General features: G+C 46.4%; 1 protein-coding gene and 1 pseudogene across 7 annotated transcripts in view; one reads left to right on the top strand and one right to left on the bottom strand.

The window, feature by feature from the left end:
• WDR20 (WD repeat domain 20) overlaps positions 1 to 18,008 on the bottom strand; it is an 87,437-nt gene that overhangs the window by 26,632 nt on the left and 42,797 nt on the right. The window lies entirely within an intron of this gene.
• On the top strand, positions 3,186 to 4,422 carry LOC102855804 (annotated as a pseudogene).

Raw genomic sequence — 18,008 nt, 5'->3', positions numbered from 1 at the left:
ACAGACCAGGACAGCTCCCAGTCTTATTTCTCGTCCCCCTCTCCACCCCACAGTCATCACCCTCTGAGGGGTTCTGGCCACCCCTATCCAGAGCAGTAGAGCTAGGGGTTAGCCACCAGCCTGTCAGAACATGAGATGCCACCTTTATGTCATCAAAAATGGAAATCACAGAATCGACAAATGTGGGAAGTAAAAAGTCCTCGGGATTGCTCTCCGTGAACTGTCCAGACTTCAGCCAAAAAAGGTTGCTTTGCAAAGGAGCAGGGGAGGGACCCGCAGGAGGGAGGCGCACAGGAGGGACTGGGAGGAGGAGGGGCGTGTGAGAGGGATGGGCCAGGGACGTGGTGGGGTGAGAGAGACTGGAGGTGGGGTGCAGAGGAGGGACCGGGAGGGACCAGCAGGGCCAGGCCAGCATTTCTCTCCAGGCTCAAAGTTGTCATTCATGCATCTGCTCAAGTAACAGGCTTCAGCTGCCGTCACGCATGGCTTGGCTCCCAAGATGGCCTTTCACAACCTGTTGGCTGGGGAAAATCTCCACTCTGCCTGGAGAGTGGCTTGAGAAGGTCACCTCAGAAAGCAGCAGAGGGTGTCCCCTTTCTGGCTCTCCCTTTTTCCTGTTCCCTGGTTCTCCTGTAGGCCCAGAGGAGTCTTCTCATCATGAGAACCGAGAACCGCACAATGCTGGGTCTACGCTAATAAACTACTGATTTCTTCATTAAAGAAAAACAATGAATAAACATTAGACACATTCCATTTGCGCACATTCTACCAGCAGATCTCATCACATTAAAATGCTGACATATTCAAATGACCTATTTTGTACTATATCCTCAGTTAAATATGCACAAAATATGCACTCCTACTCCTAAGGGACCTCCAGTAACACAAAAGGAAGAAAAAAGGTAAAAGGCTTTCATTTCTGAAAAAGTTATTACAAATTCCTAAAAAGTTCTGTTGGTTTGTTGGGTTTTTATATATTTATTAAATTTCCCCAAAGGAGAGCTAGGGAGCAGAAGTGTGGGGACCTGGAAGACAAAGCCCCAAGCAGCCGCGAGTCGACAATCATGAGCTTATTCTATTTGGCAGAGAACAGAGGCGGTCTTCAAACTCTCCACTTTAAACTGATGAATGACTCGGGGACAATCCACAAAGAGCCTCCATTCTATCGAGAAATACCCCAAAGCCTTAATCCCAGGGTCTGGTCCTCTTGGGGCCCCACTACCCTACTCTCACAGAGAAACTGTGACCCTGGGAGACACTGATCTGCACAAGGTGATCAGTGCCTGGAGCTAGACCTTAGCCACACTCCTGGTCACTCTTCCCAGCTGCCCAACTTGGGCTAGAAAAATGTACAACCTAATTTGTAACCTAAAGTTTCACAAGAGGACCCTGATATGTCCCAGTAATATTAACATCAATGGCAACATTTTGGACCAGAACATCAACAAGACCAGAGAACATTAATTTACAGAGTAATGAAGGGAGGTAAGTCACGAAAAGCTGTTGTCAGGTGCCACAGACGTAACTGTGACTCCCAGAGGATCTGACCTTGCCCTTTCTTGCACCTTCCTCACCACCCCTAACATGCTTGAGCCCACTGCAGTTACCGTGTTAATCCATCTAGTTGAGGGTCTTCCTCTCTTTTGCTGATCCTCTACCTTTCCAAGCATCATGTCTTTTTCCAAGGACTGACTTCTAACAACATGGAGGTTAGTCACCCACAGAAGAGGGGAACATCCAATGTGGCCTCTGTAACTGAAGCTGTCAGTCTGAGGCAGCCAGGTCCCAGCTGAGGAAAGCAACCCTGAGTAACCAGGCGAAGAGAGCTGCCCACTCTACACAGCACTTGGGAGGGAGCTTTGAAGACGTCTTCATTGGAAGAACAGGTCTATTATTGGAACCAGTACTGTGACACCTGTGTTTCTGGTCATTTTCATCTATGCTTTTTCTTCCCAACTAATGGAAGCATTTCCAAACCCACCACTGTCGAGTCATTTCTGAGTCACAGTAGGACTTCCTGCAGGGTTTCTGAGCCCGCAGATCTTTTCAGGAGAAAATTGCCAAGCTGATGGTGGCTTCTAAGTGCAAGCCTTTCTAAAGACACAGCTATCCTCTGGGCTAGCTCAGTAACAGTCAAACTTTTTAAAATGGGTTTTACTCTTTTTTTTTTTAAAGTGTCACAAGTTTCTAGGTATCTAACATATACCAGGACTACGAACCTAACAGTGGTCAGTCCTCAGGACGAACCAAGATGCCAGCACACGCAGCAATGTGGAGAAAAGAGTGTTGGTGGGATCTGGGTGTTTTTTTTGCATTACTCTTGTAACTTTCACATGCAAGCAAGATTCTACTGAAGATTATCTAAAAACGACTGGAACAGCACATCAGCAGAGAACTGCCAGAAGTCCAGGCTGGGTTTAGAAGGGGTCGTGGTACTAGGGCTATTGTAGCTGATGTTAGATGGATATTGGCTGAAGGCAGGGAATACCAAAGGAATGTATATCTGTGTTTCATTGACTATGCAAAATGTGTTTGACTGTGTGGATCATAACAAACTATGGCTGACTCTGAGAAGAACTGGAATCCCAGAACATTTAATCGTGCTAATGCGAAACCTGTACTTGGACCAGGAGGCAGTTGTCAGAACAGAGCAAGGGAACACTACATGGCTCAAAATTGGGAAGGGTGTACGCCAGGGATGTGTCCTATCTCCATACCTTTTCAACCCATATGCAGAACAGATCATCCAGGAGGCTAGGCTCTATGAGGAGAAATGTGGGGTCAAGATTGGTGGAAGATTGGAGCTCTGGTGGCCTACTGGCAAGGAGCTGCAACTACAATCCCAGAGGCTCACGGTTCGAATCCACCAGATGCTCTGCCGGGGAAGGAGGGACAATCTCCTCCTGTAACAGTCAGATCTGATTTGACAGTACACTCACACAAAAATAATAAAATTTAAAAAATAAAAAATAGGCCGGCGGTGCGGCCATCTTTAAAGGGAGGGCGGCCCGCCCAGCCAATGGGAGGTGAGCGTGCGGGGGCGGAGTGTCGCGCGGGGCCCCGGATGTGGCTGCTGCGCCCCTTCTTCCCGCGCCGCTCTCCGCCCGCCCGGCCCCCGCGCAGGCCTCTTGGGCGGCGGCGGAGCAGGCCGTGGCCTCGCCCCAGCTCCCCAGGCGGCCGCCGCCATGAGCGGCTCCTCGGGCACCCCCTATCTGGGCAGCAAGATCAGCCTCATCTCCAAGGCGCAGATCCGCTACGAGGGCATCCTCTACACCATCGACACGGACAACTCGACCGTCGCGCTCGCCAATGTGAGGTCCTTCGGGACAGAAGACCGCCTCACAGACAGGCCTGCTCCCCCCAGGGAGGAAATCTACATCATCTTCCGGGGCAGTGACATCAAAGACGTCACTGTGTGTGAACCCCCGAAAGCACAGCACACACTCCCTCAGGATCCTGCTATTGTCCAGTCTTCCCTGAGCTCGGCCTCAGCATCATCCTTCCGGCCCCACGTGCCTTACAGCCCCTGCCGAGGGATGCCACCCTACAGCCACCTGGCCGCCAGCTCCCTGCTCAGCCAGCAGTATGCAGCCTCCCTGGGCCTGGAGAAGCTGGTGAGCCCCCCAGCCTCAGCTCCTCTCCGTCTCCACAGCCTGTGTCTGAGCTGGATGTGTCCTCGGAACCACACCAGCTCTCATCCAAGGGCACTGGTTTCCCTTCCGTCTCAGTTGGTAAGAGCCCCATGGTGGAGCAAGCCGTGCAGACTGGCCCCGCTGACAGCCTCGGTGCCAAGAAGCTGCTGCCTGGGAAGGGCCCCTCGGTGCAGCTCAGTGCTCGCCAGGCCCAGCCAATCAGCAAGGCCTCCAGTGACCTGGCTCAGCCCGCAACTGTGCAAAGCCAAGGGCAAGTCAACGATGAGAATTGAAGACCTCAGAGGCGGAGATCAGGGAACCGGTGGACACGGAATCGCTCCAGAGGGCAGAACCGCCCAACCAGTGCCAAGGAGAACACCATCAAGTTCGAGGGTGACTTCGACTTTGAAACCGCAAATGCCCAGTTCAACCAAGAGGAGCTGGACAAGGAGTTTAAGAAGAAGCTCAACTTCAAAGACGAGAAAGCTGAGAAAGGAGAAGAGAAAGACCCTGCCGTGGTTACCCCGAGCGATGAGACCCCAGCTGAGGAAGACCTTCTGGGCCCCAACTGCTACTACGACAAGTCCAAATCCTTCTTTGACAACATCTCCTCAGAGCTCAAGACCAGTTCCAGGCGAATCACGTGGGCCGAGGAGAGGAAGCTCAACACAGAGACTTTCGGGGTGTCAGGAAGGTTCCTTCGTGGATGCAGTTTCCGGGGCGGATTTCGAGGGGGCCGAGGCACTGGTGCAACCCCACCACCCACAGAGCTGGGACTGGCCGGGTGTGAGGGCACTGCCCCAGTCTCCCAGGTTCCGCTGTGGCCGCACAGGACAGGACCGTGCACGTGAGGACACGTGGATGAAGCCGCCTGCTTCTCTGGGAGACTTGGTCAGCCCGATTCCTGTGCGGTTGCTGCCCTCCTGCCTGACTGGGACTTTGGCGTGTGGCTGAGCCTGCTGCTGTGCGGGGCCATGGCTCTGAGGCGACCTGCCTCTTTCTCCAAGCACATAAGTTAGCTGACCCTTGGTCTGGCTGCAGAATGGTTTCCTCACTGGTGACTTTTGACGTGGAACCAAACTGAGTTTTGCAGATGCAGTGGCCTGTTTGTGACCATCCTCAGTGTTAGCCAGTCACTCCAGTGCCCAGGGCAGGGCCCCTGGTGGAGGGCCAGCTGAGGGGGGGAATGGGCATGGGTGGGTGATCATGGGAAGCAAACAAGCACTTGGCCAAGGCTGGAGTCCAGCAGCAAGGCCAGCCGTGACTATGGCTCCTTAGCTGGTGTACAGCTGCCTCTGGTGGCATCAGGGCTGCGGCTGGAGCTCAGGAGACTCCTGCCCGGTCCCTGCAGTGGCCAGGCACCCACGTCCACGTTGGAAGTGAGCCAGTCTTTTGCAAGGTCAGCTGACCCAAGAGCCCCTCTTGTCACTGTAAATAGTTGTTTTGTTCTCCTGGTGGGTGGAGGGTGGGCGGGTGGATAAACTTGTTGCATGATTAGGTCAGACCTTAGCGTAGCATGCTCCTCGGCTGGGGCATTTTTGTTAACAGGCACCTTGGTAACCAAACCCCTTTCGAGTAGCTATAGGTTTAGTTGAGGGTTATCAATTATGTTCCTGTAAAGCCTGGGTTTATTTTTGTAGGATTTTCTGGTTCAAAGTTAGGACGAAGTGCTGAGGCTGCCCTGTTGGAGTCATGTACATTGTAATTATAAATAAACATGCAAACATTGAAAAATAAATAAATAAAAAAAAGATTGGGTGAAGATCTATCAACAATCTGCATTATGCAGATGACACAACCCTGCTTGCTGAAACTGAAGAGGACCTGAAGCACCTGCTGCAGAGGGTCAAGGACTGCAGCCTCCAATATGGATTGAGGCTCAATGTCAAGAGGACAAAGATGCAGCATCAGGATGGATGGTGAAGAGACTGAGATTGTTCACAGCTTTAATTTGCTTGGCTCCACAGTCAACACTCTTGGAAACAGTAGCCAGGAAATTAAAAGGCACATTGCCATGGGAAAGTCTGCTGTTAGGGACCTCTCCAAAGTACTGAAGAGCAATGGTGTCTCTCTGGAGACTAAGATGCGTCTCATACAGGCCATGGTCTTCGCAATCACTTGTTATGCATCAGTGAGTTGGACAATGACCAAGGAGGATAGAAGGAGAATTGATGCCTTTGAGGTGTGGTGCTGAAGAAGAGTACTGAGAGTACCATGGACTGTTAGGAAAACAAACAGATTCATCCTGGAAAGGGTTAAACTGGGTGGCTCCTTGGAGGCAAGGATTCTGAGGCTCCGTCTAACGTACTTTGGACATGTTGTGAGGAGAGATCGGTCCTTAGAGAAGGACATCATGCTTGGGAAGGTGGAGGGACAGCGCAGGAGGGGAAGGCCCTCTATGAGGTGGATTGATTCAGTGACTGGGGTAATCGGGATGGAGTGTCAGAGACAGTGCGATTGGCACAGGACAGAGCGGAGTTTAGGGTTGTTGTACATAGGATCGCTATGAGTTGCAAGCGACTCGATGGCACATAACAACAACAACAACTTGTAACTTTTCTGTCAATGTAAAATTACAACAAAATTTTTTTTCTTTAAAAAACATTAAGTGAAACATAGTCCTTGCTTGAATATGAATGTGGATAGTGGTTACACAAACCTAAACGTGATAAAACTTCAGTACACGTGTACGTACACACACACACACACACACACACACACACACACACGGACACACGTGACCCCAGTGAAATCTGAGTAGGTTTTGCAGATGGTGCCAATGCAGCTTCCTGGTGCTGAGCTGGCAGTGCCATTATGCAAATGGTGACCACTGGGAAGCTAGGTAAAGGGTGCAGGACTCCAGAGAGATCTGTGGTCGGGTTTTTGCCATTTCTATTTATTCAATCTAGTTATTTCAGGTTAAAAAGTTAATTAAATTAAAAAAAAAAAATAAAACCACGATCATCCAGCCAATCCCGGCTCACAGGACTGTCCCATAGGCTTCCAAGGCCAGCTGACTTCATGTCCTTCTCACACGGAGCCTGATAAATAGGTCTAAAGCACTTCTCTGTCAGTCAGCCCCGGAGTTCTCTGACACGTTGCCGCAAATGACAAAAAAAGTATTTCTAAGAACGGCCGTCAATTTAAAGTGTGCAGCAACGTGTTAATTTAACCACTATGCCTTGTTGTTTTATGTAACATTGAATCAAAACCTACTTAGAGATGACATTCCAGTGGATTTTTGTTGTTGTGTGTGTTGTCGAGTCAGAACTGACTAATAGCTAACCTTCAGTGGGTTTTCAGAGACAGTAAATCACACGGGAGGAAACTGTCCATCCTTATCCCGAGAAGCAGCTGGTGGAATTGAAGACATGCCTTTGGAATAAAGCGCTTCTTACTACTGGGCCATCAGCACTCTCTAGCAAGTTTCCAGGGGCAGTTACACGGGAAGAGACTGCTTATCTTTCTCCTACAGAGCAGCGGGTGTATCTGAACTGCCTCTGGGCTGGCAGCACCGTTCCTGACTATTAGGCCATCACTACAAAGCCACCACTATGCCACTGTTACTGTTAGGTGCCATCGAGTCGAGTACAACCCATAGCACCCTAAGAACAAAAGATCTGAACCCTGTCCTACCTGTGCCATCCTCACAATCTTTGGCATACCTGAGCCCACTGCTAGCGTCACTTTGTCCTCTCTTTCACTGAGCCTTCACCTTTCCAAGCATGATGTTCCTCTCCAAGGAATAGCCTCTTCTAGCAATATGCCCGAAGTGTGTGAGATGAAGTTATTATCATATTTGCCTCAAAGGGGCACTCTGGCTTCTTGTGGCAGTTCACGGGCTACTCAGCACTCACCATCACCACCGCCACAGCTCAGAGGCATCAGTTCTTCTGTCATCCTTATTCACTGTCCAACTCTCAGATGCACAGCAAGTCACTGGAAAGGCCATGGTCTGAATCAGATTCATCGTAGTCCTCAAACCGACATCACTGCTCCTCAACAATTAGGAGTCCCCTAACTGCAGGCTTTCCCAGTGCAGTATGTCTCCTGATCTCCTGACTAACAGTAACACCAAGAGTACTGACTGTGGATCAACAAAACAGCAAACTCTATGCCACTGCTGGATGCTGTTATATGCCAGTGAGTTACCTACTACTTATAGCAACCCTATGAATAATGGTTCTGAACCTTGCCCTATCCTGAGCCAATATGCCCACCTCTACCACACCTGACCCCATTGCCACAGTCACTGTGTCAATTCCTCTCACCCAGGGTCTTCCTCTTTACCGCTCACCTTCCACCCTTCCAAGCCTGATGTCCTTCCCCAAGATCTGGTCCCTCCTCACAACATGCCCAAAGTATGTGAGACAGAGCTTCAAAATCCTTGCCTCCCAAGAAGCAACCTGGCTTCGCTCTCTCCAAGACAGACCTATTTGTTCTCTTGGCAGTCCATGGTATGTTCAAAACTCTTCTCCAGCACCACAACGTAAAGGAATTAAGTATCCTTCTGTTGTCCTTTTTCATTGTCCAACTCTCAGATGCACAGCAAGCAAGTGAGAAGACCATAACCTGATCAGGTGAATCTTAGTCTCTAGACTGACATCATTGCTCTTGAGCACTCTGAAAAGGTCCCTGACAGCAGATTTTCCAATGCAACTAATCTGATTTCCTGACTGCAGGTACCAGAGTGCTGACTGCGGATCTGAGCAAGATGAAATTGTTAACCACCTCAATCTGTTCTGCATCACTGCGTACTGGCCCAGTGATGAGGATCTTTGCTTTTCCGATGTCGAGACACAATCCATACTGAAGGATACAATCCTTAACCTTCTACAGCAAACGCTTTAAGTCCTTCTCAATTTCACCAAGCAATGTTTTGTCACCTACGTAAGGTAGGCTGCTGATAAATCTTCCTCTAATTCTGATGCCATAGTCTTCTTCCTAAAGTCCAGCTTCCTAAATGATCTGTTCAGCAAATAGACTGGGAAAGTATGGTGAAAGGATATAATCCTCGATGTACTCCTTTTCTGTTTTTGAACCACACACAATGTTCTCTTACTCTGCTCAGAAAATAGCTTCCTGGACTAGACACAAGTTTTGCATTAGTACTATCCAGTGTTCTGGAATTCTCAGTCTTTTCAATATTAGCCACAATTTGTTGTGATCCATAGTCAAATGCCTTTTCATTATTGATAAAACACAAATGGACATCTTTCAGGTATTCTCTGCTTTCAGCCATGATCCATCTGACATCGGCAATGATATCCCTAGTGGTACAGCCTCTTCTAAATCCTGCTTGCATTTCTAGCAGTTCTCTGTCCTACTGTTCTAGTTGTTTTTAGATAATCTTCAGCAAAATTTCCTTGCAAGTGATACTGACGATGTCAAATAACTTCCACATTCTTTTGGATCATCTTTGTTGGGAATGGGAATAGTCCTAGAGATTATGCCATTATGTTTTTTTAAATTAAAAACAGTCTAAATTAGGGAATCAACTATAAAGCTTATTTCTAGATCTCCAACTTATGAAACTAAACAATTTAAATGCTAACTTATGTGTGCCTTTGTTTTGTTTTGTTTTCTTTCTTTTTCTTTTTTTTCTTTCTTGTTGTGTACCATCAAATCAGATCGGACTGGCACAGGAGGAGATTGCTCCTCCTCCAGCAGAGCATCTGGTGGATTCAAAATGTTAACTTAAGCGTGATAATGATTTTATTATCAAACAGTTCTTGTTATCTTAGAAAACAAACACTACATTTGATGTAAAGAAATCTAGAAGGGTTAGATAATAGACGAGATAGGACTGGCTATGTTGTTGTTAAGTGCCAAGTAGCGGACTCATATGAATGAAAAGACCTAAGCACTTGTATAATTTTCGTCCTTTCTCCAGGTTCACAGGGTTTCTGGAGGCAAGCTATTTTAGAAGTGGATGCCATTCATGCTTTCAAGTCTGATTTAATCAGAGAGCTCCACCAAACACTGTCCACCATGGGTAACCATTCTCACATTTGACACATCAGTGTCACAGTGTTTAGCTTCACAGCAACCACAAGTATAGATAACTGCTGAAGCTAAGAGATAGATGGACTGAAGTTCATAATATTATCTCTAGTATGAGTTGCAAATTTTCTATAATTAAAAAATATATAATTCCATTTGATTTATACATTTATTATTTGTGCATTTCAAAGAAAAGTTTTAAAAGATATTCACCAAAATATTAAAAATTCTTATTAAGAGGGAGGCTGTGCTGGTTATGATCATTCAGTTCTGCCCCAACGTGACTCCCTGGGTGTGGACTGGAACTGCATCCCCCGGGTTCTCAAGGCGACATTTGGGAGTGGGCTGCGTGACCCTCCAGAGACACTTGGGGTGGGGGTGTGTGTGTGCAAAGCCCAAGTTTTCCAAGGCACTGGAATCTGGAAGTGGACTGCCTGGCCCTCCAGACACCTTGAGGGGGGAAGTGTTCAAATCCCGCTTTTTCTATAGCACCTGAGCACTCGGCCATTTGCTTAAAGGGAAGTCATATTTAAAAACACATTTTAAAAAAAACCTTCCTGCCTATCTGAATTTCTAAATTTTCTTTAATAATCACATATACTATTTTTTAAGTGGAGGAAAAAGCAAACTAAGGCAATGGCAACAAAAACTACTAAGATTGACTGAAAACTCCCATGCGATGTCCGAAAGCATGCAAGGGACTCGTCCAGGGCCACAGACAACTACTATGCACTGGGATGAACACTGCGTGTGTCCTCCATAAAAGGAAGCACGCTCCCACATAGCATTAAGTACAGAAGCGGGGATGATGGATGACCAACAGGTGGCGAGAGGTTTTCCAGGGGGCCAAACCCTACAGTTTCACACCAACTGGGGCCACTAGATTCTATTGTTTGTGCTTCTGTGGCACCAATGATGTCACTGGAGATGAGCGGAGATGGGCACACTCTTCAAAGACACCAGCCATTCAGGCCAGAGAGGAGGCTGTGTGCTGGCCTCTTCAAACGGCACGACGGCCTGACACAAGTTCACTGTGTGCCTTTTTTTTTTTTCTTTTTTGCTACAGTGGAAGATGAAGATAACTTTTTCTCTTTGAGAAATTCAATCTGTATCAGGTTTACCTTCTTGGATATCTCTAATGTATGCTTAAAATAGGAATTCACATGTTTCTTACAGAACAGAAGAAAGAATTGGCTATCAAGTGTACACTTTTCTAGAGTCCAGGAAAACACAATCCTAGCAAAGGAGGGGAGTTTAAACCAGGGAGCATGTTTTCAAGTGTTCTATAACATTTTGGCTTTTAAAAGTTCAACTCTTGAGGCCTGCCTGAGATAAAAATACAAGGTCCCACAGGGACAGGATTGTATTCGCAGTCTCAATGAGGGACAGCGTTGTATTTTGAATGTAGGTTAGCAGGTCAACTCCCTTTGAACAGAGAAGCAGCTACCGCATGGAGGCCTGGAATCACCATCCTTCACAACTGGTCCTTAGCAAGAGGCACATGTGCGGCTGCCATGCCCAAGCCCCAACGCCCAGTAGCCACTATCTCCCTCAAGACTCGGCATTGACAGTGGCAGCCAGAGGCCTCACAGTCCAATACAGCTACTCACAAAAGAGATGGGGTGGAGAAGCAACACCCTTCCCAGGGTGAATAATTCTCTAACATCTGTCTTTATGAAGGCCTAACATCAACTTAAGTAGAGGAAATCTTACATTCAAAGAAACAGAAGGACAAAAAAGAACTGGAGTGGAGCTTTTTAAAAAAAGTTTGATTCACTCTCAATATAACACAAGTTAAGATCTTAAAATAGGTAAACTGCCTAAAATCAGACAACTCTCAGCATTCCCAAACATGAAGCTCTGGGTTTCTTCACTGTAAGCACACTAGACCCAAGAAACTAGGAAAAGCACCAGGAGCCCCAGCTCTCGTGTCTCAGCCCCCTTTCCCCCAAGCTCTCCCACATCTACACGAGACAGTGGCAACCAGATGTCAGAAACCCAAAACTGTACTGTTGACAGCATGTAGTAAAAACACACAGAAGACTCTGAAAACTCATTGTTAGGAGAACCCAAACGACAGTCATTCAGAATTCTCTAGCTGCTTCCAGCTTTCACCAGGAGAGAAGTGAGGCTGTCGGTAATGCAGTTTCCAAACCTCTGAGCCCTGAGTAACTCAGGCCAAAGCCCACTCCCACCACTCTTCCTCCAGACCCCCTCTCAGCTGGACAACCCCTTCTGTAGCCCACACAAGTGCCCCCCAGGCATTGTGCCAGCAGGATGTAAGCAAAGTGATGGAGGCAAGTGGAGGTGGGATAGAAACAGACATCACTTTAAACCAGGCAGTGCACACATGGAAAGCTACAGCAGATACACCAGCAGTTCAGCATAGGGCGACTTAAGGTGATAGCAATGGTGAAGACCTTTGACCCCCAATATGCCCCATAAGCAGAGGCTGTGGTTACACATCAAAGGTGATTCTTACAGTTTCCCCCTTTCTCCCCATATGAGGAGTACTACAGCTGACTTTTCTTGAAATGTGAAAGGGCACACAGCAATCCAGTGTCCCCAGAGTCTCCTATTGTTCACACCAAGTCCCAGTACTTGTGCCAGTGTCTTCTCACCTCAAGTCACCCAGATGAAGGTTAGGCAGTGGGAACGTCTGACCTATCTAAGAAACTGGAAGGGCTGGAGAAGGGGCCCAAGGCCACTTGCAAGCAGGCCCCCACAGCTCCTCAGACCATGGGCTTCACACGGAAGATCTTCTGCCTGACTCCATGACAGGTAACCAAGCCTGACTTCTCTGTGTGAAAGCACATCCCTAACTTAGGAAACAAAGCCCAGTCAACCTTTTCAAAATGGAGATGAAGCTCCAGGTGAGAAGACACACTCCCTGTGTACAGTGAGCGGCTTGAGAGGGAAGCCAGCCTGTACCCTAGGAACCCAGACAAGCAGGCTCTCTACCCTTACCTCCAGGTGGGAAGATGGAGCTAACAATACGGCCCTTGGCGTATACATGCTATGGATTAAGAGTTGTAAGTAAATGTAAAAGAGGCCGTTAAGCATTCAAACTTAAGTCACCCCTGTGAATCTGGAAACAACTCTTGGCTGACCCTCCAGCAGGTTTTCAAATGGGAAGAAACTCCCTCAGGGTGGCTGGTGGATTCACACCACCAGAAGCACAGCCTTTAGGCTCTCTGTGCCAAAAATTTAAGTATTAGCTATTATCACTATGAAGTAGACAATTTTACATTTGTCAAATGCATTCGGAGCAAGTTCAGTAAAGTAACTGGAACCAAGCAACTGCTTCCTCAAAACCATTTTAAAAATAGATTTCTTTTTCTATTAGCTGCCTTGCTAAAAAAAAAATACGCACACATATAAATAAATACATGGTGGGGAAGGGTTGGAAGTGAGGTCAGAAGGAAGCCCACGGAACCACAGTGACAAGCTCTCCTTGTCCCCAGCAAAGGTAAGAACTGTCCCCTGGGTCTGTTGGCTGGTGCATATTCATGTCACTCTCAGGACACAGCTGGCCTCAAGACAGCAAACTGACTCCTGAGCAGTAACATTTTACTAAGATCAATGTCGTGAAATTATTAAAAGGAAAAAATAATCCAAGCAAGTTCCGAGATCAGAGGTACGTAGTGTATCAAAAGATACTTCAATGACATTTCAAGTGAACTTTGTAGAAAAAAATACTGCACAGTCTGTACAATGTGATGGCTAATTACGTGGAAATGCAGAAGCCAAACTATGACACCAAAGGCTTCTTCAGCTTCTATAAGCCTGACACACTGTAAGTAAATTAAGAGTAATAGAAGGATCTGTTTCTATTAAAAAAAGTTTAAAACTAAGAGATGACCAACTTAGAGAAAGGGGTACCTCTGCAAAAGCTGCACGTTCACATTTATCCTTTGGGGACAAGTTTCAATACAAGGCAGAACAGAGGCTCTGGGGCTGACACACCCTGCTGACCTCTCACTGACCACTCCCTGACTGAGCAGCCTTGGTGAGTCACCTCAGACCTCGGTGCCTTCACTTCTCATTTACAAATAAGTGGGGCACCACTAACCTCTTCAGGGGAGGGGAAGACCAGACAACGAATGTGAAAACCCCTCCTTCAATGACTAACATAGGTGTTTCATAAATGGCAGTTATGTTGATCCACAAATTAATCAGTAGTTATTATCACATAAACTAAACAGCCTATATACTTTATTTGCTGAGCATCTGCAGGGAGGAGAGCCCTGAATTCGCTCCTTTAGACAGGAGACCTCAAACCTGGTTGTGCTCCAGAATCACTTGGTTAAAACACATATTCACTAACAGGCTACAATATGCAGATGACACAATCTTGTTTGCTGAAATCTGAAGACAATTTGAAGCACTTAACTGATAAAGATCAAAGACTACAGCCTTCCATATAGATTACACATGAATAATAAAAAAATGAAATCCTCAAAACTGGACCAATAAGCAACATCATACAATAAATGGAAAAAACCTGAAGCCATGGAGGACTTAACCATTTATGAGGATGGAGCCCAGTGGGAATGGGCAGGGCTCATTTCTGTTGTATGTAAGCTTGGAACCAACTCAATACCACCTAATGAGGAAACCTCAGAGATGCACATCCCGCACTGCCCCCCCACACACACACACCCTGACAAAGCAACCAAACCCACTACCAGGGAGCCCATTCTGACTCAAAGCAACACAGGACAAAGGAGAGTAGCCCACAGGGTGTGCAAGGCTGTGAGTCTCTCCAAGAGCAAATTGGTTTTTCTCCATGGAGCAACTGGTAGATTTGTAAAACTAACCTTCTAGTTAGCAGTCCAACACTTACCCACCAAAGCTCCTTCTCCATCCACAAATGGTGCAATTCACACTGTAAACTGGAGATGTCAGGATCCAGGGACAGAGCCCTGCAACACAGAGTCATAACTGATTCTATAACACCTACCAACAACAAACACCTGGCAGATTTTTGTAAATGTGAAGTATTTACACATGCTCGCTTGGGCAGCACATATACTAAAAATGGAATGGTAAGAGAAGATTAGCATGGTCCCTACACAAATTCCTAAAACGTTCCATGTTTTTAAATCCACAAACTTTTTTAAAAAGTAGTATTTACACAATGGTAAAGAGAAATGAAGGAAGCTTGGTTCCAAGCATATGAAAGTGCTCAGCTGTGAACCCAAAGGTCAGCAGTTTGAATGCACCAGCTACTCTGTGGGAGAATGAGGGACTGCTGGCGTCATCAAAGATTCACGATCTTGGAACTCTGGTGGCCCAGTGGCAAGAGGCTGTGCTGTAATTCCAAAGGTACATGTGGTTCGAGTCCACCAGGTGCTCTGCGGGAGAGGGACAGGCAATCTCCTCCATGTGATTAACTGCATCTGAAAACCCACTGAAGAGTCCAATGTGGGTCGGTTCAGACTTGATGGTACACAAGCAACAACAACAGGGATCAATGTCTGTGCAAGGAAATGGGAGGGCAGAAGACTGGGCAGAGGAAAATGAAGAATGAATGAATGAATGAACGAACTTAAAGAAAAGAGAAAGATTCACAATTTTGGAAATGTATGGGGCAGTTCTACTCAGTTTTACAATGGTTGCTCTGAGTCAGAATCGATTCAACAGCCCTTGTAATAGCTAAAGAGTAGCCATAATGTGATTGCCCATCAAGAGGAGAATGGTCAACAGAGTGGAACAGTCATTCATACATGCAATTTTGTGCAGCCATTGAAAATGGAAGGGGTGCTTTGTGCACTGACCAAAAACTATCCCCAAAGCGCATTTTACAAAACAAATAAGGTAAAAAACAGTGCAGATACTGAGATGTGTGCTTTTGAAAGGAGGGAGGGATAAATGTGTCATTTTTGGTGCACAGCTAGTCTGTCTTCAGAAGAAACTCAGCATTGCTTTCTTCTAAGAGGACAGCAGAGTGGCCAGGGGACAGTTTTAGACTGCCCACTGAACGCTCTATGAATTTCAAACTGTGTCAGTATTGTATTTTTACAAACTGTCTTTGAGAACTCTTAGCCTTTAGGTGCTAAAGGCAAATTTCCTTACTTACTGACAGGAGATAAGGAATTCTGCAATGGGGGTTGGTATGCCAGTGTTAGTGAGACTGACTCAGGAAAGGGAAGTGCTATTCATAGGGTCGCTATATGTCGCAGGTGACGCAGGTGACTCAGTGGCACGTAACAAGAGAAACATACTATACTGGGTTTGTTTGGTTTTTTATATTTAAGCTTCACTTTTAGAGTCAACAAGACCTTGGGGAGGGCCTTTGTATTTAAAAGAGAGCTGTTATTATATTTTAGAGGAGCATTCTTCTAAGTGGTCCAGCACTCTTCTGTCAATATGCTGTACTGGGTTAATCTGGGGTTGCTGTGATGTTGAACCTTTTGCCATTAGGATGTCAAATGCCATAATGGTTACCCATGGTGGACAGTGTTTGGTGGAGCTCCTGGTGTAAAACAGGTTTGGAAGCAGGAGTGGCATCTAATTCCTAAACAGCGTGCCTCTGGAAACTGTGAACTTTGATAAATGGTGATGGCTGTGGAAGGGCTTCAAGCCTTTTGGTCATAGGATCACTAAGTCGTGCTTGACTTGATGGCAAACAACAGCAAAAATTCACTATCCACCAACTCATGGGAGCTCTAGTGGCCTAGTGTTAGGAATTTAGCTGCCTACCTTAAGGAACCGAGTTCGAATTCACCTGCTGCTCTACAGAAGAAATATGGGCAATCTCTTCTCAAGCGTTTAAATGTCTCTGAAAACCCACTGGAGGGTCATTTATTAATTTGTTATGACATGACAGTATATAATAACATCATCCTCTATCAACTCATAAATTGATGGGATATTAACTGATATTTTCAACTACCAGACACAGTCCTGGATGTGCCCATCAGTCTATGCCAAGAAATCTGGAAGACAGCTAGTTAGCCAACTGACTGGAAGAGATTCCTACTTGTTCCATTCCCTAGAAAGGTGAACGAACAGAACACAGAAATTATCAAACAACATCATTATAATCATATGCAAGTTTAATCTTGCTAAGATTATCTAAAACCAGCCAGAACAGTACAGAAGAAAGAAAAAGAACTGCCAGAAGTTCAAGGTGGATTTAGAAGAGATCATGGCACCAGGGATACCACTGCTGATGTCAGATAGATCCTGGATGAAGGCAGAGAATACCAGAAGGGTGACAGAAGAACAATCAAGGTCTCTGAGTTGTGATGCTGGAGAAGAGTAGTGAAATGTCCCGTGGATTGCCCAAAGCACAATCAAGGAAGCCTTGAAGAAAGTGCAACCAGGCTATCCTTAGAAGCAAGGGTGGTAAACTTTGCCTCACATGCCTTGGGCATGTTGTTAGGAAGGGCAGTTCCTTAGAAAGGACATCATGCTGGGTAAGGTGAAGAATCAGCCAAAGAGAGGAACATCCTTAACAACAGGGACTGATAAAGTAACTGTAACACTGAGCTCAAGTACATCAGACATTATGAGGATGGCACAGGCTAGGGCATGGTTGAGATCTGTTGTTCATGAGTTGCTATGAGTCACAGCCAATTCAATGGCATCTAACATCATCATCCATTACTTTTTGTGTGTGTGTGTGTGTGTGTGTGTGTGTGTGTGTACACCATCAAATCGGATCTGACTGGTTCAGGAGGAGATTGCCCGTCCTTCTCCAGCAGAGTATCAGGTGTAAATCCATTACTTCTTGAATTCTACTACGTCCACGAATCATCTCATATGCATGTGAAAACTGGACAAACAAATAAGGAAAACTGGAGAATAACTGATGCTATTAAATCACAGTGCTGCCGAAGAGTACTCAATAAGCCACAGACTGCCAGAAGGGTAGCTGGAATGCTCCTCCCACAAACATGGGGCATGATTATCAGTAGGGACCAATCACTGGAGACAGACCCCCATGCTTGATAAAATCAAGGCTCATTGAAAAGGAGGAAGGCTTCCAGGCTGTACCAATGTGCGTAAGCATAGCTGAGACTGTGAGGGTGGCACTGGACCTGACAGGGCTCCATCCTGGAACACACAAGGGTCAGCCAGGAGTTGGAGCTTACTCAACAGCCCTGAACAACAACCAGGTCCACTCTAGGTACTGCTTCAGGTCCTAAAATCTCAGCAACAAAAGCAGAGAAATTCCTTCTCTCACAGTGCCCAGGAGGGCTAGAAACAATAAATACGTAATCAAATGAGTATTAGAACTTAGTAAGGAAAATCAATCAGGAATAGGGAATCAAGTGACTGAGGAAAGAGAGAGGGTGATGATGGTGGCTTATGGGCAGGAGGTGACAGAAACCTCCTCTGTCAGGATCACAGGATTCAGGTAGA

This window comes from Elephantulus edwardii, unplaced genomic scaffold (assembly GCF_000299155.1).
Source record: "Elephantulus edwardii isolate Elephantulus edwardi_28Jun2011 unplaced genomic scaffold, EleEdw1.0 scaffold00002, whole genome shotgun sequence".
Taxonomy (NCBI): domain Eukaryota; kingdom Metazoa; phylum Chordata; class Mammalia; order Macroscelidea; family Macroscelididae; genus Elephantulus; species Elephantulus edwardii.
Note: the sequence above shows the minus strand (reverse complement) of the source record. Positions and strands in the feature narration are given on the sequence as shown.